General features: G+C 45.1%; 1 protein-coding gene across 1 annotated transcript in view; it reads right to left on the minus strand.

Moving 5' to 3' along the window:
• RIN2 (Ras and Rab interactor 2) overlaps positions 1 to 17443 on the minus strand; it is a 215154-nt gene extending 197711 nt beyond the window's left edge. Inside the window, exon 1 of the mRNA XM_069768938.1 lies at positions 17330 to 17443. The gene's annotated coding sequence lies outside the window, so the exon portion shown is untranslated. The remainder of the gene's footprint in view (positions 1 to 17329) is intronic.
• Between the last annotated feature and the right edge of the window lie 7212 nt (positions 17444 to 24655).

Here is a 24655-nt window from a genome sequence, read left to right on the forward strand (position 1 = left end):
ACCCTAACCCTAACCCTAACCCTATTCTAACCTTAGTGGAAAAAAAAAATTCTTAATTTTTTTATTGTCCCTACCTATGGGGGTGACAAAGGGGGGGGGTGTCATTTACTATTTTTTTATTTTGATCACTGAGATAGGTTATATCTCAGTGATCAAAATGCACTTTGGAACGAATCTGCCAGCCGGCAGATTCGGCGGGCGCACTGCGCATGCGCCCGCCATTTTGCAAGATGGCGGCGCCCAGGGAGAAGACAGCCGGACGGACACCGGGAGGCCGGGTAAGTATAAGGGGGGGAGATTAGGGCACGGGGGGGGCATCGGAGCACGGGGGGGCATCGGAGCACGGGGGGGGCATCGGAGCACGGGGGTGGGGCATCGGAGCATGGGGGGGTGGGATCGGGGCAGCCACACTCCGCCCACGCACTTCCGCCCGCTTCCCCGCACTTCCTGCTGCAGCGGTTCGGCACCACAAACCGCAATAAAACCCGCAGATATATTTTTGATCTGCGGGTTTTATTGCGGGTTTGACCTCACAATGGAGGTCTATGGGTGCAGAACCGCTGCGGCTCCGAAAAAAGAAGTGACATGCTCCTTCTTTTTTCCCGCAGCTATTCAGCGCGGCTTTTTTTTTTAAATTCAGGATCATGTGCACAGCGGTTCCTGTTTTCCATAGGGTACATTGTACTGTACCCTGCATGGAAAACAGCTGCGGAACCGCAGCGGCAAAAACGCTGCGGTTCCGCAGTAAAAAACGCACTGTGTGAACATGGCCTAAGAGAAACACAGGATTGTATTTCACTGCACAGGAAGCGCAGGAAGGCTTGTTGTCCCATGAATGACTTTTATGTGTACTTCTATGTATTGTTGGTCAGTATAACATATTGTGTTATTGTTACAGATCTCGGCTTTGTAAGGGCTTTGATCTGTCGAACATTACATGAATCTGTCATATTAGTGCAATTGGTGCCGCTCCTAACTTCCTAAAGAAATCACTGTCCGGGCATGAGTACTAGAAAGAGTAATCCCAAGATTGCGGCTCGTCATTACCACTATATTAGGAGACTAGTCATTTTCTAACCTTCTTCACTAGCAGTTCAGACTCGACAAAGAAAACACCTTCTCTCTCTTAACAGTAACCATCAGTTTAATATTTATTGCATAAATCATTACTACAAGTGAAAATAAGCAACTCTGTATAATATCTTATCAGAGCAATCTGCTTCTCTTTCCACCTGGATTGATCTTTCACGCTCAGTTCTTGGGTAAAAGCTGTATTCAGTGGAGACAGATTTTCCTATCACTGAGATAGAAGAGGACAATCTGTACTTTTATAATTCTAAGGGTAGAATTTAGAGGCCGTCAAAGACATTCTGCTGTAAGTTCTCTAAAAAACGAGTTACAGTTCTCCATAGAATTTTATAAGCACCAGCTGTCATCTCCTATCTTAGTAATGTAATGATCTGTCCTCACTGAATACAGATTTTACCCATGAATTGAATATTTTGAGAATGAATGATCAGTCAAGGAAGAGAAAGAAGGTGCTTATTTTCACGTGTACTCTTAAGGCCAGGGACACACTAGCATACAGCATCCGATATATGTTAGGCTACGTTCACATTAGCGTTGCGCGCCGGTGCGTCGGCGACGCAACGGCGACGCAACGCGCGACGCACCAAAAACGCGCGCAAAAACGCTGCGTTTTGCGACGCGTGCGTCGTTTTTTGACGAAAATCGGACGCACGAAAAATGCAACTTGTTGCATTTTCGTGCGTCCGACGCTAGCGTCGAAAACGACGCACATGTCGAAAAACGCTAACAAAAAAACGCACGCGTCCCCTATGTTAAACATAGGGGCGCGTCGCCGCTGCGTCGCCGCTGCGTCGCCGACGCAACAGCGACGCACATTAGCGTAACGCTAATGTGAACGTAGTCTATATGACGCTCAGCTCCTGCTCTACTACAGTGTGAGCCGAGTGTCAGTGCTCCAAATCTCTCGCATGGTGTGGAGGAGATGGAGTGCAGTCCAACGTTTCACACACACCCATAAACCTGTATGGGTAACTGCGATCCGATTCTCACTACAAATCGCAGCATGCTGAGATTGTTTTCTCACACCGAATGGGCATGAAGAAATAATCGCAGATGTGCACCGGCCATAGTATAACACTGGGCCGAGTGCAATCCGATTTTCTTATCGGATTGCACTCGTCCGACTTATTCTCTTGTATGAGCGAGCCCTAATGGAAAAAAAAATGAAACTGATGGTGGCACTTTCATTTTAAGCTGGTAAGTGTGAAATGGCAAAGTATCTAAGCGCATGTGCACAGGATCAGTAATCGCTGCAGGTTGGATGCTGTGTGCTTGTGCAGCCGCCAGATGTTACAGCATAGTGAATGGGATTTCAAGAAATCCCATGCCCACTGTGCGTTCACAGATGCCTGCGGCTCACCCGCGGAGACGGACATGCGGCGCGTCTTTACAGACCGCAGCATGTCAATTTCTCTCGCAAAGAATACTACAACCTCTGGCAAAAATTATGGAATCACCGGCTTTGGAGGATGTTCATTCAGTTGTTTAACTTTGTGGAAAAAAAGCAGATCACAGACATGGCACAAAACTAAAGTCATTTCAAATGGCAACTTTCTGACTTTAAAGGGAACCTGTCACCCCCAAAATCGAAGGTGAGCTAAGCCCACCAGCATCAGGGTCTTATCTACAGAATTCTGTAACCTGCAACGCTGATCTGGCAACAGCAGAGAAATTTGGAGGCAGATTGATGAAGAGTCCTGTGTGACACTCATTAAGTCCAGGCCTCAGAGACTGCAAGCTGTTATAAAAGCCAGAGGTGGAGCAACAAAATACTAGTGATGTGTTGGAGTGTTTTTTTGTTTGTTTGGTTTTCATGATTCCATAATTTTTTTCCTATGCTTGGTTAAAAAGTAACCATTACTGACTAGCACATTTTTTGTTCTTGATTAGTGTTTCTTAAAACAAGAAAGTTGCCATTTGAAATGACTTTAGTTTTGTGCCATGTCTGTGATCTGCTTTTTATCTACAAAATTAAACAACTGAATGAACATCCTCCAAGGCCGGTGATTCCATCATTTTTGCCAGGGGTTGTGTATCCGCAAGAGAAATTTCACCCATGGAATGTACAGTATATGGAGTGGTGAATCCACGCGGTTCAGTGAACATATGGGAATCACCTGCGTTCAATAGATGCCAGCGCTTTAGACCTAGCGAACATACGCGGTGCCCATAGCGCTGCAGCTTCTGGATTGTGGACCCTTAAAGACACTGGCTTGGTTGTTCCGGTCTGCTTTGACAGGGAGCAGAGCAGAAAGGTTTCTGATACAGAAGGCTGCTCCCTAGACTCCAAGGCCCGTCCTGTCCCAGTCATGCTATTTTACATGTTGTATGCACTGGGAGTGAAGGATGGGGGAAATTAGATGAATCCTGGAGTTCGTTAGCACAAATGTATTTTCGCTTCAACTGTTCTCCTAATGGAAAACTGCACATGTGCAGCACATTGGACCAATGTCAGTCATCAACTAACTACAGCGCCCCCACAGGTGAAATCAAACATTGCATACTTTCATGAAATCAGTGTGTTTTCCATTTAATACACAGGCATGACTGCTCCCCCAGAGTAGAGAAGAACCCTTGTCTGTATTGCTTGTGGCTTTGCATAGATGGGGGTAGTGTTTGGTTTATAAAGATACAGTCAGTAAGGTCAACCCTGCAGGGATCTGAGATCAAACCAGAGAACAGCTGATTCCACTGCTGCATGAAAGTGAGAACAATGAGTGGAGACCCCCTGTCAATGTAAATCAGCCTTGCCAATAGAAAAGTCCCCTAATGCTTATCTAATAGGGGGGTTGGTATCCTATTCCATCAGGACCCCATCCCCCATACCATGCCTGGGCTGGTGACACACAGTACTAATGTCAGGTTTCTTTATAGATGACCCAATATTATAATTGCAAATTACTATAAAGAGAACTAATAGGAAGCACTGCACTAAAGACCAGGAAACAGAACCTTTTGGCAATGAGACCATTAATCCATCTTTTATAAATACGATTATCAGCAAGTTCTCCAAAAAATTCTAAAATGTCAGTTCTGAGCTGGAGTTCTGCATGCAATGAATATGTCACGTTTCAGTGTATTGTGTGGTGTTGGCAGACACTTGATAATATCTAAACAATGATCATTGCATTAGCTATGGTCAACATATTATCCTTATTTATGCAAAGTGGCTTGCAAAAGTAATCACCCCTCTTGGCATTTTTCATGTTTTTCTGCCTCAACCTGGAATTGTACTGTTTGTTGTGAGGGTTTGGATCAGGTCACGTAAAGGACATGCCTATAACTGTGAACATTTGGTTTTCTTTTTATTGTGAAGCAACCAACAAATAGGACAAAATAACTGAAAACTTCAGTGTGCATAACTATTCACACCCCTAAAGTCAGTACTTTGTAGAGCCTCCTTTTGCAGCAACTACAGCTGTAAGTCGCTTTGGATAAGTCTCTATAAGCTTTCCACATCTTGCCACCGGGAATTTTGCCCATTCCTCAAGGCAAAACTACTCCAGCTCCTTCAAGGTACATGGTTTCCTCTGGTGAACAGCAATCTTCAAGTCTGACCACAGATTCTCAATTGGATTCAGGTCTGGACTTTGACTAGGCCACTCCAAAGCTATTACACATTTCCCCTTAAACCATTTGAGTGTTGCTTTAGCAGTATGCTTTGGGTCATTGTCTTGTTGGAAGGCGAACCTCCATCCCAGTCTATCACTGACAGACATGTTTTGCTGAAGAATATCCTTGTATTTCGCAGCATCCATCTTCCCCTCAACTTGGATAATTTTTCCTGTCCATGCTGCCAAAAAACATCCCCACAGCATGATGCCACCACCATGTTTCACTGTGGGGAAGGTGTTCTTGGGGTGACGAGCTGTGTTTGTTGGGCACCAGACATAGCATTTACCTTGGTGGCTAAAAAGTTCAATTTTGGTCTCCTCTGACCACAGTACCTTCCTCCATACATTTAGGAAGTCTCCCACGTGTTTTTTGTCAAACTCAAAACAAGCCTTACAATTTTTGTGTGTAAGTAAAACTTTTTTTTTGTCCACTTCCATAAAGACCACCTCTACAGAGTGTAAGGCTTATTGTGGTCGTATGGACAGATACTACAGTCTCTGCTTGGGAACTCTGCAGCTCCTTCAGGGTTACCTTTTGTCTCTGTGCTGCCTCTTTGATTAATGCCCTCCTTGCTCGCGCTGAGAGTTTTGGTTGGCGGCCATCACTTGGCAGGTTTGTTGTGGTACTATATTCTTTTCATTTGATGACCATGGATTTGATGGTGCTCCAGGAGATCGTCAGAGATTGGGCTTTTTTATACCCAAACCCTGACTTGTACTTCTCAAAACTTTGTCCTTGACTTGTTTGGAGATCTCCTTGGTCTTCCTGTTGTTTGGCTAGTGGTGCCTTTCGCCTGATTGCATTGCAGTCTCTATGGCATTTCAGAAAAGGTAAAGTGTATATACTGACAGACCATGTGACACATATTGCACACAGGGGGACTTCCTTCAGCTAATCATATGACTTATGTAGGTAACTGCTTACACCAGAAATTTTAAGGGGCTTCATAGCAAAATGGGTGAATACATATGTACATGCCAATTTACTAGTTATTTGATCCCATAAATTTAATCTATGCCTACATTTTTTTTACTTCATTTCTGCAACTTAGGCTGCTTTTACACTTGCCGTGTTTTTGCGGACCATTTTTGTGGCCCCAATAGATTTCTATGGAGCCGCAAAAACAGCCGGTAAAAATACATTGTAGCGCCGTGTCCCATATGGCCGTGAAGGCCGTACATATGGCAATGAGAAAATATTGAGCTTGCTCAATATCTTTCACGGCTCATGGACACGGCCTCCATTTAAAACAATGGTATAGCAAAAACAACAGTACCTTGTTTTTGTGATACACCGTATTTGCGGATCGCCGTTTTTTTCCCTGCAATTTGTTACAAAAGGGAAAAAAGCAATCCGAGAAGGTTATTTGCGGGAGACAGCAAAAACCCGGCAATACAGCTCGCAAAAACGGCCCGCAAAAACGGCCCGTAAAAATGGGCCGCAAAAATCCGGCATGTGTAAAAGTAGCCTTAAGGTACCGTCACACTAGACGATATCGCTAGCGATCCGTGACGTTGCAGCGTCCTCGCTAGCGATATCGTCCAGTGTGACAGGCAGCAGCGATCAGGCCCCTGCTGTGCTGTCGCTGGTCGGGGAAGAAAGTCCAGAACTTTATTTGGTCGCTGGACTCCCCGCAGACATCGCTGAATCGGTGTGTGTGACACCGATTCAGCGATGTCTTCACTGGTAACCAGGGTAGACATCGGGTAACTAAGCGCAGGGCCGCGCTTAGTAACCCGATGTTTACCCTGGTTACCATCCTAAAAGTAAAAAAAAACAACCACTACATACTTACCTACAGCTGTCTGTCCTCCAGCGCTGTGCTCTGCACTCCTCCTGTACTGGCTGTGAGCGTCGGTCAGCCGGAAAGCAGAGCGGTGACGTCACCGCTCTGCTTTCCGGCCGCTGTGCTCACAGACAGTACAGGAGGAGTGCAGAGCACAGCGCTGGAGGACAGACAGCTGTAGGTAAGTATGTAGTGGTTGTTTTTTTTTACTTTTAGGATGGTAACCAGGGTAAACATCAGGTTACTAAGCGCGGCCCTGCGCTTAGTTACCCGATGTTTACCCTGGTTACCGGCATCGTTGGTCGCTGGAGAACGGTCTGTGTGACAGCTCTCCAGCGACCAAACAGCGACGCTGCAGCGATCCGGATCGTTGTCGGTATCGCTGCAGCGTCGCTAAGTGTGACGGTACCTTTAGACTATTTAGTGCTGAGGCACCACACAAAAATTGTATTAGGTTGTAATGTAACAAAATAGGTAAAAGCAAAGGGGTGAATAAGGACTGATGACAACGGGGAAAATTCCTGGGTCAACACCTAAATTCTGACATTAAAAGGATTGTCCAGGACTAACAAAAGGTTATCAGATCAGTGGAGGTTTCCCACTGATCAACCTCGGTGGCAGCCAGGTACTGCAATTCAGCTTCTATTCAAGTGAAGGAGAGATGGTAGACAGTAACCAGGAGCAGCCACAATACAGAGTACAGAGCTGTGGTGTCCTGGCTCCATTCACTGCCACCACAGCAGATAACAGCTGATCACTGTGGATGCCATCACATTTCAGGCAGATGATTTCCGTCGTCGTTCTTCAGATATTGCTGCGGGCCAATGTGAATACTAATTGTGCTTCACAAATGTTCTACACATAAAAGAATGTACAACCTCATTCCTGCGTCACCATACCTTTCCCTCACCGTGCAACGCATTCATACTAACTATGTTCAGCTCCAAATTATTTTATGAATATCCAGGTAAAATTGGGGATGGCGAATTTCAAGTACCATAATTCTTATTTCCAGGAAATTGGTTTTAATGTTCCATACTTAGTAAAATTAATATGTAATTAACAGAAATTAAACATTCCTTAAGGGATGAACTGGTAGCAAGGTGCATAAATTAAATGAAAACTAGAAAGAAAAATCCCTGGAGCTTGAAAGAACCAAGAGATGCACTGTTGTCTATGAAGCTTTTACTGTTGGAACAGTAAAATGCTAAGAATGACTCTCAATTCTTTCAATTATCAAAAAACATAAGTGAAATGTTGGCCAAAATTGCCATGATCAACTATTTTGGCTGACCATCAATCGAAAATCATACACAATGGCAAACGGTGGACTGTACCGTAATTTACCAAAAATGACATCTGATAAGGTGGCCATCCATCGTAGATAGCTGCCGGGCGGGCAACGTACAGGAAACGGCCGTCTCTCACGACTCCCCCATACAGAGGAACGCTCGGCTCTGACGTGTTCCTCATTCTCCATTAGGGTACGCTCACATCTGCGTATATAAAGTAGCTAAGATTCTCAGCTACAAAAGTTGGAGAGTGTCAAGGAGTGTCATGTGGTTTTTTTTCACCTAGCATCTGTAAGTCATGCGAGTGCTATGCGGGTATGTGTTTTTTCTCATCTAGTATCCGTATGACATGCCATCAGCTTTTACATACGATAATTCTCTATGTCATTTCAAGCTAGTTTTCTAACTGAGGAAACAATCTTATATACATAGAGAGAAAGAAAGATAGATAGATAGATAGATAGATAGATAGATAGATAGATAGATAGATAGATAGATAGATAGATAGATAGATAGATAGATAGTGGTCATTGAGATATATAATGAGTGCTTTGTGTGTGTACTTTTCTGTATCTGTATTTAGCTACTAAATAAATAAAAGAAAGAAAAAAAGGCATGGGATCCCCCTTATTTTTATTAACCAGCTGACGGAAAGCAGACAGCTGGTCTTAAGGTACTGTCACACTTAGCAACTTTGCAACGAGAACGACAACGATTCATAACGTTGCAGCGTCCTGGATAGCGATCTCGTTGAGTTTGACACGCAGCAGCGATCTGGATCCCGCTGTGCCATCGCTGGTCGGAGCTAGAAGTCCAGAACTTTATTTCGTCGTCAGGTCGGCGTGTATCGTCGTGTTTGACATCAAAAGCAACGATGCCTGCAATGTTTTACATGGAGCTAACAACCAGGTACAACGATAAGTGAGTTGCCGTTACTTCACTGGATCGCTCCTGCATCGTTCTGGAGTTGCTGTGTTTGACGTCTCTACAGCGACCTAACAGCGACACTCCAGCGATCTAGTTTAGGTCGGCTCGTGGTCTATATCGCTACAGCGTCTCTGAGTGTGACGGTACCTCTAATAGTCTGGAAGGGGGCAAAAAACATGGAGCTTCCCAGGCTATTAATATCAGCTCACAACTGTCTGCATAGCTTTTACTGATTATTAAAAAGGAGGACCTCCAGAAAAAATGAAGTGGGCCCCCCTATTTTTAATAACCAGCAAAGGCTAAGCAGACAGCTGCAGGCTGATATTAATAGGCTCGGAAGGGGCCATGGTATTGGTCTCCTCCCAGACTAATAACACCATCCTTCAGCTGTCCCAGAAATGAAGTATCCATTAGATGTGCCCATTCTGGAGGTAAGACTTGACTCTTCTCACTTGCCCTGGTGCGTTGGCAAGTGGGGTAAGGCTAGGGTCACATTGCGTTAGTGCAATCCGTTTAGCGCTAGCGCTAGCGGATTGCGCTAACGCAATGTTTTTAAAGGGTCGCGTTTCGGGGTCGCGTTAACATCCCCGCTCTCGCAGATCCCCGATCTGCGAGAGCGGGGAACGGACCTCGGGCGCGCCGCGGACGCTGCAAGCAGCGTCCGAGGCACGCTACAAAAGACCGGCGCGTCGCTAGCGCGTGCCGAAAATGACACGCGCTAGCAATGCGCTGGTACATTGCGGGCAATGGGAGCGCTAACGGACGCGTTGCATGGCGTTAATTTCGCCGTGCAACGCTGTCCGTTAGCGCTCTGACCAAAACGCAATGTGACCCCAGGCTAATAGTTTTGGAGTTGATGTCTGCTGTTTTATGTCCACTGACATCAAGCCCAGGGGTTAGTAATGGAGAAGTGTCTATAAGACACCCTTATTACTAACTCCAAAGTCAAAAGTAATAACGACATAATAATAAGGAGGTCCCACGACGATCCCCAACTCTACTACATCCGTATAGTATGGTGAGCGGTGACATCAGTAACGTGAACGCTCATCACGACAGCCAGAACACAGTGAAAATACTGTCAGTGTGTTCCGGCTGTCATGCTGAGAGGCTGCATCATGTCATCGCTCAACACACCATCCAGATGTAGCAGTGTTGGAGATCATTAAGGGATTTGGAAAGGATTTAAAGCTTACCCCTCTGGAATATTTGATGTTTTAAAGGTAATAAATGGGTAAAAGAAAGTAGGGGAGTGTTTTGTTCAAATAAAGGACTTTTCTCTGTGTGTTTTTGGCTTTAAACTTACGGGGTTAGTAATGGGGGTGTCTTATAGACACCTCTCCATTTCTAACCTCTGGACTTGATGTCAGCGGACTAAAAACAACTGACATCAACCCCAAAACTATTACCCCACTTGCCAACGCACCAGAGTAAGTGGGAAGAGCCGAGGCTGAGCGCTAGAATTGGCGTCTTTAATCCATTTCTGGGGCAGTTGAGGGCTCAGATTATTAGTGCGGTAGGGGCCCAATATCCATGATCCCTTCCCAACCTATTAATATAAGTTCGCAGCCGTCTGTTTAGCCTTTGCTGGCTATTAAAAATAAGGGGGACCCCACTTCATTTTTTTGGGGTCTCCCTTTTTAAAAACCAGTAAAGTCTACGCAGACAGCTGATATTAATATCGGAATCTCCATGTTTATTGCCCCCTTCACAGACCATTAAGACCAGCTCACAGCTGTCTGCTTTCCTTCAGCTGGTTGATAAAAATTAGGGGGCCCACACGCTTTTTTAATTTATTTATTTTTTAGCTAAATACAAGTACTGAAAAGTGCACATGCACTGCACTAAATATATATCTCAATGACATATTTCTATCTGTTTATTCTATCTATCTATTCTGATGGTTCACGCTGAGAAGTTACTATACCCGGTTGATGAAATGTTGGGTTCCATGAAATGGATGTGGAAAAATTGCATGGCACATTTGAATTGGTGAGTCTTTGCCGCTTTACCTGGCCATACACAGCATGCTGCAATTTTTTCCTCACCCCAATTCTAAGTGAGGAAAAACCTGCAATTGAGCACTACGTAATTGAATAACATTGTGGCGATTTTATTCTCACATTGCACTAGATGATTTTATACGCAGATGTGAGTGAACCCTTATGGGGTCTATTTCCACCCCAAACAAAAAGATCAGCTGATGAAACTCCAACAGCTAGATCTAACCTCATGGCCAGTAGCATAAGGCAGGTCATGCAAACTAGATGGTCAATCGATCCCACCAAAATCAAATCTAAACTTAACCTTGAGAGTCTAGAGGCTGGGAATTTTCACCTGTGCTCAGCCAAAAAATATTCAACCGATCATTCGCCAATTTGCACAATCCTTCATTTTTTAACTGATCCTCGGCCAGTGGCCAGTTCAATTTGGCATGTCGCTGGTGGGATTGTTCGTATTCTGGCCACTTTATATACTATAAATCCTAGTTGCGATGCTTTGTAGATTAGTGAGAAGATGAGGCAGGACCGCCGGTGGGATAATTTTTGTTCTGCAGTTAAATAAATGTCTGTGCCTGAATTTATCATGCTGCTAGACGGTGACTTCAGCTTTTGGAGCCCAGACGTAGCAGGACCTGATATCACACAATGCCATTTATTTGTAGGCTATGATGTAACCATGCGATGGTTGTGCAGACAGACATATGGCCAAATGAATGTCTACCTTCAGTAAAAAGCTCCCGTCTTTCTGATAAAGAAATGCATCCAACTGACCACCAAGGAGATTTGGATTTTGCTTGTTACCGGTGCTACATATTAGCACTATGTTTCAGTATTACTAAATAAGGCCACGTTCACACATTGAGTATTTGGTCAGTATTTTATATCAGTATTTGTAAGCCCAAATTAGTAGTGGAAAAGTATAATAGAAACACATCATCACTTATTTATCTCCCACTCCCGGTTTTGGCTTACAAATACTAATATAAAATACTGAACGTGTGAACGTGACCTTACAATTCAGAACCACAATATCAAGTCTGTTAGGCTACTTTCACACTAGCGTCATACTCGGCCCGTCGCAGTGCGTCGGGCCGACGTACCGACGCATACTGTGGAAGCGCCGCACAACGGGGGCAGCGGATGCATTTTTCCAGCGCATCCGCTGCCTCATTGTGAGTTGCTGGGAGGAGGGGGCGGAGTTCCGGCCACACATGCGCGGTCGGAAATGGCGGACACGACGCTCAAAAAAACGTTGCAAGCAACGTTTTTTTGTTCGGACGGTCCGCCACAACACAGTGCAACCGTCGCACGACGGTTGCGACGTGAGGCAATGCGCCGCTAATGTTAGTCTATGCAGGACTTTGCATAGATGCGTTTTTTTTCCCCAAAACGACACATTGCGACGTATCTCAAACGACGCTAGTGTGAAAGTAGACTTAAAGACTTTAGGACAAACCTCCCTAAACACCTCCCTAAACTGTTGTCAAAGTGACAAAAAACATAGAATAAGGCTTCTTTCACACTAGCGTCGGAATCTCCCCGTCGCAATGCGTCGGGGAGAGATTCCGACGCTAGCGTTTGCTGCATTGCACAATGGAGGCAGCGGATGCATTTTTCCGGCGCATCCGCTGCCCCATTGTAAGGTGCGGGGAGGTGGGGGCGGAGTTCCGGCCGCGCATGCGCGGTCGGAAAAAGCGGTCCGTCAGGAGAAAAAAAGTTACATGTAGGGTTTTTTTCTCCCGACGGTCCGCCAAAGCACGACGCATTCGTCGCAAGACGGATGCGAAGTGTGCAAATCCGTCGCAAATGCGTCGTCAATAGAACTGTATGGGGAAAAAACGCATCCTGCAAGCACTTTTGCAGGATGCGTTTTTTCTGCAAAACGACGCATTGTGACGGATTTAAAAAAACGCTAGTGTGAAAGTAGCCTTAATGAGAAAATAGAGCATAAATAAAACTGGCATACAGTGATCAAATGGTAGCGCCATACAGTGGTCATACAAAACTACAATATCTCATAATACTTGTCCATTTCTATACATCTATGACTTTCCTGTGTCCTTATGACAGTTTCTTGGCTAATCGTTCTTGCTCAAGATGCAAAGGTCATTAAATAGTCATATATAGAATTATAGGGAATTATATGGCAGTTATTTCAAATAGGTGGCACTGGAAAAAGTGTTTTCCCCCATGTAAAATGACTGGTTTCCTTAAAAAGTTGGTTTGAAGCTTTCTTTAAGGGTTTGTGCACACGTATTCTGGAGGACTGCGGATTTTTCCGTAGCGGATTTGGAAAAACCACAGTGCAAAACCGCTGCAGTTTTTTCTTGCGGATTTATCGAGGTTTCTATTGTGGATTCCGCTGCGGCTTTACACCTGCAGTTTTCTATTGGAGCAGGTGTAAAACCGCAGCGGAATCCGCACAAAGAATTGACATGCTGCAGAATATAAACCGCTGCGTTTCCGCACATTTTTTTTCCGCAGCATGTGCACTGTGGATTTCGTTTCCCATACGTTAACATGGTACTGTAAACTCATGCGGAAACGCTGCGGATCCGCAGCAAAATCCGCAGCGTGTGCACATACCCTTAAGGAGTGCTCCGTTGCCCTTGCTTCTGGCTTCCTTGCTTGCTGGGGGCGGTGCTACAGCTTGATTGACAGTTCAGACCAGTGGCATAATTGCATTGTTGGCCTGTACTGTGCGCTCTACGATGCTGGTATAAGAGGCAGTCTTACCTCTGAAACATCGGACAAACACACTGACACTGAAGCTGGCAGGGATTGGAAGCTAGGAGTAGTGTCAGCCTGCTTCAGGGCAGTGCTTACAAGCTCAATAGGAAAAAGCATGCAAGCACTGAGCGTGTTCTTAAGCAATGAGCTGTAAGCAATATGAAAGTGCTAATATCAGGGGAACGATGCATAAAGTTAATAAGAAGTAAATTGGAAAGTTGATTACTTAGTACTTTCCAATTGTACCCATCTTTTAAAATGGGAATAGCCCCTTAAAGAGAGTCAGACCCCCAACCATAAAAATGAGAAAGAACACAAGCAACTAGATATCTAGAACAAGGATACCAGTTTCTTCCTGTCCCTATTCCAATACTTCCATAAAGCTCAGTTTACCTTTAAGTCATTTCTTCATTTCAGACACAATTACTGCATAAATGCCAAAAAAGTGACATCCATTGTAGACAGGACCTACGTAGCGAGGTGTCACCTTCTGAATACTGCCTGTCCTGTTCTGTTGGCTGGATCCCCAGTTCAGGGGATCAGCAACGAACTACGCATGAATCAGGCTATTATCTGACATCACCATTGCATGAAACGACATGATCAGGCAAGATCGCTTCCTCAGATGGGAACGTCGACTTTGCCAGGAAGCTGCGAGGCTTTCATCTCAGGGTTTCATAGCAATTCCACCTGCGACATTCATCCAGAGGGCGACTCGGAAATCATTCCAGGGCAGACAGCAGATTAATTCAGAAGCCATTCTTCTCTATGTCCCTGACGGTTTTAACCCTTACTAAACTATTTAAATAAAATCAGAACAGTTTTATAATTATGATGCAGATTATCCTCGCTTTTTTATAAGTCTGGACAACCTCGTTGGTGCACTATACAGACGCACTAGGTGCCCATAGGGGCCCTATGTGGTGCCATACAGTGTCCTGCATGTGACATTTCCGCGTACACAAGTGCTTGTATTACACGGGTTTTTTTAGAATTCCCCTCTTTCTTGCTTTACGAGTTTTTAACTAGTTTCCTGTACTAATCACAACTTACTAGTGTGAGATGGCACCATGTACTGAAAGCCGCCATGATTACTAGATCTGCTACGGATCTGCAACTGTGCTGTAAAGCCGCAGATACAAAAGCAACTGTGCCGTAAAGCCGCAGGTACAAAAGCAGCTGTGCTGTAAAGCCGCAGGTACAAAAGCAAATGTGCCGTAAAGCCGCAGGTACAAAGCAACTGTGCCGTGAAGCCGCAGGTACAAAAGCAACTGTGCCATATAGCCGCAGGTACAAAAGCAACTGTGCCGTAAAGCCGCAGGTACAAAAGCAACTGTGCCGTAAAGCCGCAGGTACAAAGCAACTGTGCCGTGAAGCCACAGGTACAAAGCAACTGTGCCGTAAAGTCGCAGGTACAAAGCAACTATGCCGTAAAGCCGCAGGTACAAAAGCAACTGTGCCATAAAGCCGCAGGTACAAAAGCAACTGTACCATAAAACCGCAGGTACAAAGCAACTGTGCCGTGAAGCCGCAGGTAGAAAGCAACTGTGCTGTAAAGCTGCAGGTACAAAAGCAACTGTGCTGTAAAGCTGCAGGTACAAAAGCAATTGTGCTGTAAAGCCACAGGTACAAAAGCAACTGTGCCGTGAAGCCACAGGTACAAAGCAACTGTGCCGTAAAGCCGCAGGTACAAAGCAACTGTGCCATAAAGCCGCAGATACAAAAGCAACTGTGCCATAAAGCCGCAGGTACAAAAGCAACTGTGCCGTAAAGCCGCAGGTACAAAGCAACTGTGCCGTGAAGCCGCAGGTAGAAAGCAACTGTGCTGTAAAGCCGCAGGTACAAAAGCAACTGTGCCATAAAGCCACAGGTACAAAAGCAACTGTGCCTTAAAGCCGCAGGTACAAAAGCAACTATGCCGTAAAGCCGCAGGTACAAAAGCAACTGTGCCGTAAAGCCGCAGGTACAAAAGCAACTGTGCCATAAAGCCGCAGGTACAAAAGCAACTTTCCAGTAAAGCCGCAGGTACAAAGGCAACTGTGCCGTAAAGCCGCAGGTACAAAAGCAACTTTCCAGTAAAGCTGCAGGTACAAAAGCAACTGTGCCATAAATCCGCAGGTACAAAAGCAACTGTGCCATAAAGCCGCAGGTACAAAAGCAACTGTGCCATAAAGCCGCAGGTACAAAAGCAACTGTGCTGTAAAGTGAGAATTGTTCTCTCTGTTTCCGTAGTTGGGGCTGCACCACATTGTGCAGTGTACTATGAGAACTGGTAAAACTCAGGATATTGTTGGGCTGATCCACCAAGACTTGGGTCTTGTACACCGGTCTTGATGCTGAGTAAGTCTAAAGGTACCGTCACATTTAGCGTCGCTCCAGCGATATAGACAACGATCCGACCTAAACTAAATCTCTGGAGCGTCGCTGTTTAGGTCGCTGTAGAGATGTCAAACACAGCAACTCCAGAACGATGCAGGAGCGATCCAGTGACGTACTTATCGTTCTCGCTGGTTGTTAGCTCTGTGAAAAAACATTGCAGGCATCGTTGCTTTTGCTGTCAAACATGACGAATCACGCCGACCTGACGACCAAATAAAGTTCTGGACTTTCAGCTACGACCAGCGATGTCACAGCGGGATCCTGATCGCTGCTGCGTGTCTAACACAACGAGATCGCTATCCAGGACACTGCAACGTCACGGATCGTTGTCGTTCTCGTTGTAAAGTTGCTCAGTGTGAAGGTACCTTTAGATGCACCAAGTTTGGCACAACTTTTCACTGTGTGCCAGAAATGTACTCCAGTCCGGGATATTTTTCCAAGAGTCATAACTTATTGTTTTCCATAGATACAGCCGCCATGCCTGCCATAATTTACGCCACCTTTTCACCCGTAATTATAATAAATTTGTTGGTTGGCGCTAGGTTAAGCCCTCTGCTGCTAGGCTTAGCTAATTTTTCCAAAAGTTGGTGCAAAAACAGTTGCCAGTATGAGCTGAATGTACAACAGCAATCACTGTGATAAATCTGGACCCTTTACCAGAAACCTGTCAGACCCCATTATAGTAAAGGAGTTCGTCAGGCTTCAAAACTGTCCAGCATGTAAAGGGGCTGCTGATTTTGTTTTTCTCCTCTTTCAAGGTTTTTTTTCTCCAAAAAACGCTGAAATCAAAAGTTAGCGGGAAGACAATAATGGGATGTAAAGCACACTACGCTGTTTTCCTTCTCATTTGGTGCGTGTTTCTGGATTCATTGTCGTTCTTCCACACATTTAGAATGCTCCCGGTGGGGTGACGTCTGCTATTTCAGGCGTTTCCCCTTAGCTTTATCTAAAGGAAAAACATCCCCCAAAAAATGTAAGTTAAAAACTGGATTAAAAAAATGTTTGCAAAAAACAACCAACCAACCAGTATTTGTGAAGAAACCCCGAGCGTTATCACTCAGTATACCGGACTACTGTAGGGCGACATCTATATTACGGCTTAACTGAGCAGAGCTGGAGTTCGGGAAGACGGGCAATAACGGCGGTGTGAACGGTGCCAGCCATGGATGCCGGCTTTACCACACATTATAGCCGGACTGGCTGGCCACCATAAGTCCATGGTAAATCTGGCATGGGTCGCTGTGCCAAGCCGGAGGCATCATGTAACTGCTCAGGCACCTGCCGCAGACGCTGACTGGCACATTATAGCCTACGGCAGGCAGAAGTTGCCATGTACATGGGGCATCATGATATGGGCGCTGCATTAGTATTACAAAGTTGTAGGGCAGAAAGAAACAAGATGAGACTGAGCCACAGGCTGAGGATGACGGGCAGCTCCGAGAGAAGAGCACCCACTGCTGCCAGCCTGCCCACTAGCCGGGTACTGTGTGCCCAGCACAGCTTCCTACCTGCCAGGGTGCCCTGCACGGGTGGCGAGCGTCCTTCCCTGAGCCCAGCGCCCTCTCTATCTGCTATCACGGGAGCCGGCAGAATGAAGTGTCCTCTCCCCCCGAGACATTCACAAGCCGCAAGTCTGAAGTACTGAGGCTAAGGCGCATGCGCGGACTCTACCGACCCTCCCCCCTGCCTCTGTACTTACACACTGCTCTCACCCCGGGCAAGACAATGCCAGGGATAAGGAGGGGGCAGCGCACGGGAAAACTGTCCCAGTGTCCCCGTCACGTGTGGGGGTTGTAGTCTTTCTGGAAGCACCAGAGACGTTCTCCTCCTATCTGTGACCACTATTTTATACCAGAGGGCGAGCTACTATTGAAGAATGATGCAGGCGTGTGGCACACAAACGTACCCCCCTCAGCCCACCACAGCCAGCATGGGGTGCAGTCATGGCACAGACTCCTGCCCGTACTGAGGTGTAGACGAGCTTCCTCCTCATAAGCAGCTGCCTCACATAGACTGTATACTGCCTCCATAGGAAGCTGGGCTAGCACCCTCATATATTCTGTATAGCGCCTCCATAGGAAGCTGGGCTAGCCTCATATATTCTGTATAGTGCCTCCATAGGAAGCTGGGCTAGCCCCTTCATATATTCTGTATAGCGCCTCCATAGCAAGCTGGGCTAGCCGCCTCATATATTCTGTATAGTGCCTCCATAGGAAGCTGGGCTAGCCCCCTCATATATTCTGTATAGTGCCTCCATAGGAAGCTGGGCTAGCCCCCTCATATATTCTGTATAGTGCCTCCATAGGAAGCTGGGCTAGCCCCCTCATATATTCTGTATAGTGCCTCCATAGGAAGCTGGGCTAGCCCCCTCATATATTCTGTATAGTGCCTCCATAAGAAGCTGGGCTAGCCCCCTCACATATTCTGTATAGTGCCTCCATAGGAAGCTGGGCTAGCCCCCTCATATATTCTGTATAGTGCCTCCATAAGAAGCTGGGCTAGCCCCCTCATATATTCTGTATAGTGCCTCCATAGGAAGCTGGGCTAGCCCCCTCATATATTCTGTATAGTGCCTCCATAAGAAACTGGGCTAGCCCCCTCATATATTCTGTATAGTGCCTCCATAGGAAGCTGGGCTAGCCCCCTCATATATTCTGTATAGTGCCTCCATAAGAAGCTGGGCTAGCCCCCTCATATATTCTGTATAGTGCCTCCATAGGAAGCTGGGCTAGCCCCCTCATATATTCTGTATAGTGCCTCCATAGGAAGCTGGGCTAGCCCCTTCATATATTCTGTATAGCGCCTCCATAGCAAGCTGGGCTAGCCGCCTCATATATTCTGTATAGTGCCTCCATAGGAAGCTGGGCTAGCCCCCTCATATATTCTGTATAGTGCCTCCATAGGAAGCTGGGCTAGCCCCCTCATATATTCTGTATAGTGCCTCCATAGGAAGCTGGGCTAGCCCCCTCATATATTCTGTATAGTGCCTCCATAGGAAGCTGGGCTAGCCCCTTCATATATTCTGTATAGCGCCTCCATAGCAAGCTGGGCTAGCCGCCTCATATATTCTGTATAGTGCCTCCATAGGAAGCTGGGCTAGCCCCCTCATATATTCTGTATAGTGCCTCCATAGGAAGCTGGGCTAGCCCCCTCATATATTCTGTATAGTGCCTCCATAGGAAGCTGGGCTAGCCCCCTCATATATTCTGTATAGTGCCTCCATAAGAAGCTGGGCTAGCCCCCTCACATATTCTGTATAGTGCCTCCATAGGAAGCTGGGCTAGCCCCCTCATATATTCTGTATAGTGCCTCCATAAGAAGCTGGGCTAGCCCCCTCATATATTCTGTATAGTGCCTCCATAGGAAGCTGGGCTAGCCCCCTCATATATTCTGTATAGTGCCTCCATAAGAAACTGGGCTAGCCCCCTCATATATTCTGTATAGTGCCTCCATAGGAAGCTGGGCTAGCCCCCTCATATATTCTGTATAGTGCCTCCATAAGAAGCTGGGCTAGCCCCCTCATATATTCTGTATAGTGCCTCCATAGGAAGCTGGGCTAGCCCCCTCATATATTCTGTATAGTGCCTCCATAAGAAGCTGGGCTAGCCCCCTCATATATTCTGTATAGTGCCTCCATAGGAAGCTGGGCTAGCCCCCTCATATATTCTGTATAGTGCCTCCATAAGAAGCTGGGCTAGCCCCCTCATATATTCTGTATAGTGCCTCCATAGGAAGCTGGGCTAGCCCCCTCATATATTCTGTATAGTGCCTCCATAGGAAGCTGGGCTAGCCCCCTCATATATTCTGTATAGTGCCTCCATAGGAAGCTGGGCTAGCCCCCTCATATATTCTGTATAGTGCCTCCATAAGAAGCTGGGATAGCCCCCTCATATATTCTGTATAGTGCCTCCATAGGAAGCTGGGCTAGCCTCATATATTCTGTATAGTGCCTCCATAGGAAGCTGGGCTAGCCCCCTCATATATTCTGTATAGTGCCTCCATAGGAAGCTGGGCTAGCCCCCTCATATATTCTGTATAGTGCCTCCATAAGAAGCTGGGCTAGCCCCCTCATATATTCTGTATAGTGCCTCCATAGGAAGCTGGGCTAGCCCCCTCATATATTCTGTATAGTGCCTCCATAGGAAGCTGGGCTAGCCCCCTCATATATTCTGTATAGTGCCTCCATAAGAAGCTGGGATAGCCCCCTCTAATATATTCTGTATAGCGCCTCCATAGGAAGCTGGGCTAGCCTCATATATTCTGTATAGTGCCTCCATAGGAAGCTGGGCTAGCCCCCTCATATATTCTGTATAGTGCCTCCATAAGAAGCTGGGCTAGCCCTCTCATATATTCTGTATAGCGCCTCCATAGGAAACTAGGCTAGCCTCATATATTCTGTATAGTGCCTCCATAGGAAGCTGGGCTAGCCCCCTCATATATTCTGTGTAGTGCCTCCATAGGAAGCTGGGCTAGCCCCTCTCATATATTCTGTATAGTGCCTCCATAGGAAGCTGGGCTAGCCTCATATATTCTGTATAGTGCCTCCATAGGAAGCTGGGCTAGCCCTCTCATATATTCTGTATAGCGCCTCCATAGGAAGCTGGGCTAGCCTCATATATTCTGTATAGTGCCTCCATAGGAAGCTGGGCTAGCCCCCTCATATATTCTGTATAGTGCCTCCATAGAAAGCTGGGCTAGCCCCTCTCATATATTCTGTATAGTGCCTCCATAGGAAGCTGGGCTAGCCCCCTCATATATTCTGTATAGCGCCTCCATAGGAAGCTGGGCTAGCCTCATATATTCTGTATAGTGTCTCCATAGGAAGCTGGGCTAGCCCCCTCATATATTCTGTGTAGTGCCTCCATAGGAAGCTGGGCTAGCCCCTCATATAGTCTGTATATTGCCTCCATAGGAAGCTGGGCTAGCCCCCTCATATATTCTGTATAGTGCCTCCATAGGAAGATGGGCTAGCCCCCTCATATATTCTGTATAGTGCCTCCATAGGAAGATGGGCTAGCCCCCTCATATATTCTGTATAGTGCCTCCATAGAAAGATGGACTAGCCCCTCATATATTCTGTATCATGGCTCCATAAGAAACTAGGCTAGACCCTCATATATTCTGTACAGTGCCTCCATAGAAAGCTGGGATAGCCCCTCATATATTCTGTACAATGCCTCCATAGGAAGCCGGGCTAGCCCCCTCATATATTCTGTTTAGTGTCTCCATAGGAAGCTGGGCTAGCCCCACATATATTCTGTATAGTGCATTCATAGTAAGCTGGGATAGCCCCTCATATTCTGTATAGTGCCTCCATAGGAAGCTGGGCTAGCCCCCTCATATAGTCTGTATAGTGCCTCCATAGGAGGCTGGGATAGCCCCCTCATTCTGTATAGTGCCTCCAAAGGAAGCTGGAATAGCCCCTCATATATTCTGTATAGTGTTTTCATAGTAAGATGGGATAGCCCATCATATATTCTGTATAGTATTTTAAAAACAACTAAGGGCGCTGCACTGAGGCTTAGGTCCTTCTGCAGCAAATAATCGGACAAAACCACCTTATTTGTCCAGTGTCAAATATTCCAAAAACACAAAATATATATATTTGCGCCAAAGGACCCAATGATCTTTAAGATACTACTAATAAAAGACTCGTTACGAAGCGATGAATGCTATATTTGGCTGTTGATTTGCCAGTTACCTTTATCTGGATGGATACAGCATGCATCTGGCGGCTCTTATATCCGAAAAGGTCCTTGTGGTAAATGAATAACGATGTGTCTTGATGTCCACAAAAGAGTCTCACAACAATCCGACAAATGTCAGGTCTTAATATATCTAAGAGGGGGGGGTTATTCCTGTCCCGGCCGGTGACAGGCACCCTTTACCTCATGTATTGCGCTCCAATAATCCTGGTGTCTGGGCAAAAAAACGCGTGTTCCGATGATGTTTGCCAGCAAGGTGCAGAGAGGCTGCAGGTATTTTTTATTAGTTATGCATAATAGAACATAGGTACAAAAAAATGACTAAAGAAAATAGAATGAAGTGTACAAGGATAGAAATATAGGACCACCGGTGCCAAACACCCACCATAAACAAGCAAAAGCGCTTGTTCAATAAGGTAAATAATTTAAGGTGCATGTGACATAATAGTCTGAAAATTTTTATTGCTGAGAACAACGCTTACCAATGGATGCGGAGGGTGGATGGCACCTTGCTGGATTCAAAGAACCCCAACGTGCGTTTTGCTTTTTAGTCCATTTCTTTTTCAAGGGGATTAGGAGGGTGGATGGCACCTTGCTGGATTCAAAGAACCCCAACGTGCGTTTTGCTTTTTAGTCCATTTCTTTTTCAAGGGGATTAGGAGGGTGGATGGCACCTTGCTGGATCCAAAGAACCCCAACGCGCGTTTCGCTTTTTAGTCCATTGCGTTCTCAAGGGGATACCAAGGGTATGCCCTTGAGAAAGCAATGGACTAAAAAAAGCGAAACGCGCGTTGGGGTTCTTTGGATCCAGCCCGGTGTCATCCACCCTCTGCATCTATTGGTAAGAGTTGTTCTCAGCAATAAGAATGTTCAGGCTATTATGTTACAATCACCTTAAATTGTTTACCTTATTGAACAAGCGCTTTTGCCTGTTTTTGGTGGGTGTTTGCCACCAGTGGTCCTATATTTTTATCCTTGTACACTTCATCCTATTTTCTTTAGTAATTGTTTTGTACCTACGGTATGTTCTATTATACATAACTAATAAAAAATACCTCTTTTAAACCTGAATACTCCTCTTTCTCCTCATTTTGCCATAGTTATACATATACAGTGGGTACGGAAAGTATTCAGACCCCTTTAAATTTTTCACGCTTTGATTTATTGCAGCCATTTGGTAAATTCCAAAAAAGTTCATTTTTTTCTCATTAATGTACACTCTGCACCCCATCTTGACTGAAAAAAAACCAGAAATGTAGAATTGTTTGCAAATGTATTAAAAAAGAAAAACTGAAATATCCCACGGTCATAAGTGTTCAGACCCTTTGCTCAGTATTGAGTAGAAGCACACTTTTGAGCTAGTACAGCCATGAGTCTTCTTGGGATTTGGGGATCCTCTGCCATTCTTCCTTGCAGATCCTCTCCAGTTCCGTCAGGTTGGATCGTGAATGTTGGTGGACAGCCATTTTCAGGTCTTTCCAGAGATGCTCAATTGGGTTTAGGTCAGAGATGCTCAATTGGGTTTCCATATGTTATTTTATATTTCTTATTTATATGCAATCTGTATGTAAATGTATTTTCCATGTAGATATACTACTATATGCCAGCACGGACACTTTAGTAGATGAATATAATCGCCTTTGTGATAAATTTTCAGCATATATCTGACCCTATAATTCTCCCCTTTCTTATTGTACATTTGTGTATAGTATATAGTAAATAATTAAAAGCAATAGTGCATATAAATAGCATAGGGGACTTAGTAAACGCCATTTTTGATTAAGAAAAGAAAAGCTTAAAAGCCCGATTCCACCAGAGTACACAAATCATGATGTTCCTAACCTCTAGTGTTAAAACCTTACCATGTGCCAAAGTGACGTCAATGTGAATAAGGGCCGAGCAGGACCAGGTGCCGAATATGAGAACCCAGCAATTCGAAGCTGTATAAATGTAATGTCCAGGTCAAAGAAAGGGAGGCCACACACTTCACTATCGTTATTTTCCATATCTAAAGTGAAATTACATTGTGGATGTTTCTATATAAAAAGAAAAAGCACGATGAGGCTAATATCCAAACGACTAATATGTAAAATGTCTGTCTTTCTAACAGGCTTCTTTTTTTATAGTTCTGAAAGTTTACATCCTATGCGTCATTTCCAAATTAAGTCACAAAATGCAGGGATGACCTCATGCTCATACAGTAAAGGACGCCCGTACACAGTTTAGTGCCAACCAAGCTTGTCGATTTTGGTAAGAGAAGTTGACCATCTGTTGTGTATAAGGGGCACTATATCTCCCCCAACAGACTATGTAGGAAGAATGAAGGACATATTGAATGTCAACACACCTGATCCTTTTGTTCTGCCTGGAGATAGCTGCAGCTATGAGGTTGAGGGAGATAAGTGATGAGAAGGAAATAGATAAATGTAATATAGAGAACATAGAATAGCTTGTTCTCAGATTTGAGGGGTGCACGTAGTGTTAAAATTATGGATACAACAATGGAACCCTAACGAACCCGATTATGAGCCAATAGGGTGCATTAATAGCGATATTCATCACGTATGACAGATCTGGCACTGTGGACTTCATTATGCCATGGGACAGCTGTCAACTGCTTGCAGTTAGTTACATTTATATTCTGGCAGTAATGAAAACCAGCACTCCATGTGTTAGCTTCTTCTGAATGATATGAGGTGCATTATAAAGCATGATGGAGAAAAAAGCACTACCCTGCATCTGTAATGAGATGTGATAGCAGTAATCAGGTCAAGCGGTCATGACAACAAATAAAAAAATTGTATTTTGAGTTCTAGTAACATCTCCAGTATAAAATAATAATAATTTCAAATCAAAGGAATGCATTTGCTTTTAAATTCTTCTATAGTATAATTGTGAATAGTCTCCAGAATTTTAGTGGTTAAATGTAACAGCTTGTTTTATGTTATAGATCTGTAAACTAACAAATCTAGTTTAGCTGTAGGATACACAAATCTAAAGAACTATAGAGATGTTTTCTAAAAAAAAAAAATAAAATAGTGAATAACATATACAAGAATTAATGGAATCTGTAACCATGAAAATGCAATCCAAGCAGCAGGTAGTATGTTATAGAGCAGGGGGAGCTGA

This window comes from Ranitomeya imitator, chromosome 5 (genome assembly GCF_032444005.1).
Source record: "Ranitomeya imitator isolate aRanImi1 chromosome 5, aRanImi1.pri, whole genome shotgun sequence".
Classification (NCBI taxonomy): Eukaryota; Metazoa; Chordata; class Amphibia; order Anura; family Dendrobatidae; genus Ranitomeya; species Ranitomeya imitator.